General features: G+C 45.2%; 1 pseudogene; it reads right to left on the bottom strand.

Annotated features, from left to right (window-relative positions):
* Positions 1–328: 328 nt before the first annotated feature.
* Positions 329–1,861, bottom strand: LOC137722503 (amino acid transporter AVT3C-like; annotated as a pseudogene).

The following is a 1,861-nucleotide window of genomic DNA, read 5'->3' as shown; positions in this document are numbered from 1 at the left end:
GGATCTCCGCCAATTTCTAGAATTAGGTGGCGGTCAACAATTAGTTTTACAAACATAGAAATTCAATTCAGGAAAATCCGTACGTCGGATTCCCGATCCGTCAGTTTCTAATGTCCTCAAATATTATGTGCTATAATGCATTAAAGTTTGGAGATGATCCACCGATCGGATCATCGATTCAAATAATGATCAAGTGATGTATCATAATGAAACTAGGTTATCAAATCAAGTTATTTGGATATCAATATGAAATCAAGGCATCTAATTGGACTTAGAAAGACATCGTCGGTCTACGTTAAACTGTATAAAATTCTACAAACATCACACCTTTAAATAATTTGCAATCAAACCGTGATAACAAATCTTTTAGTTATACAGATAGAATCATTCAATCTATGCTAATCAAAATACACACCAACTCGTATAATCCTCCTATACTTTGGCAGCAAAGATCTCTAGCAGAGCAGACCAAGTTCCTGAAACCACAAGAACAACCCCCAACACCAAAATACTCATATCTGAGCACCACTGCCCCCACCCCATCTCTCCCTTGAACACGATCAGATGAAACAGAGTCGGCACAACAAACCCTAATGCACAACACACACCACTCCCCACCAACGACATGAAATCCGTGAAATTGGGGACCGACAATGCTACCAAGCTCACTGCCAAAACCAGCACCCATCTCAGCCACAAGCAAGACCTCCCACCCCAAAACCGCCTTTCAACAATCTCATAAACCGGGTTCATCATTATAGGCAACGTGAAGAACAGATTCACCACAAGGCCAAGCTTCACCAGGGTACTAATCAATCCCGCACCATAATTAGCCGTGATCATATCCTTGGTTTGTTCCCCAAATGCAAAGTAACCAAGAGCTCCAAAGCTTCCATACATCAGAGAAATGAATGTCATTGTCCAAGCAAGAATCTTCCCAAACTTGTCCTTGTCTTTCGCCTCAGACTCCAATGGCAGAACCATCCCAAACCCTTCGAAGGAGTAGACCGCCACGCCCAGCCCGTAAAAGAACAGAGAAAGGTCTCCAAATGCCTTCACTTCTGGCATTTTTTGCAACATAACCACCACATCCTTAACCATCACAACCCCCATTGAGCAAAAATACTCAAAGGGGCCAAATGGGTCAGCGTTGCAATCGAATTCAACCCCAATTGGAAGGGAAAACACCCCCAAATGTAGTAGCTTTTGGGTGCCAACCCCAATATCTTGGGTGTCAAATCGGATGCTGTGGGTGCATTGAGCAAATGTGCTAAAGTATTACTAATGAAAATTATATACCCGACGCAGAACCGGGCCTGAGCGAGAATGATCAGAACATCCACCAGCAACCGCCCCCAAATGCCGCAAACGGCGAAACCCAATCCCCAAAAGACGGGATCTTTGTGAACCCATAGGAAGACTCGAGCTTTCTTCTGGTGTAGACCAGCAGCATCATGCAATGGTGGGTGAGGAACGCGACGAGGAGGAGCGTGAGGAGGCTCATGAGCCACCCGGTGCGCTTGAAGGAATACGGCAGACCGAGAACACCGGCGCCTACAACGGCGATGAAGACGTTGGCAAAGGTTTTGGATTGGGAAGACAATGGCTTGGTGTCGCCGATCAGCGGCGTGTTCTCCGTCGGGGGCGGCAGCCTGAGACGCTGGGACGACGAGGTTGCCTCCTTGTCGCCACCCATGTTAGGTTGATCCTTGTCTTGATTCTTAACCCTCAATTAACAAAGATCAATATTAATAAAAGTCGAGAGCAATTCTGGAATTGTGTTTTGATTTGATCGTAAATTTTTGTGGAAGTGGTGTGGTGGGGGAGAGTTTTGAAAGATTTATACGTTTGGAATTTGCCA

Source organism: Pyrus communis, chromosome 2 (genome assembly GCF_963583255.1).
Source record: "Pyrus communis chromosome 2, drPyrComm1.1, whole genome shotgun sequence".
Lineage (NCBI taxonomy): Eukaryota > Viridiplantae > Streptophyta > Magnoliopsida > Rosales > Rosaceae > Pyrus > Pyrus communis.
The sequence above is the reverse complement of the archived record's forward strand: the minus strand, read 5'-3'. Positions and strand labels throughout refer to the sequence as shown.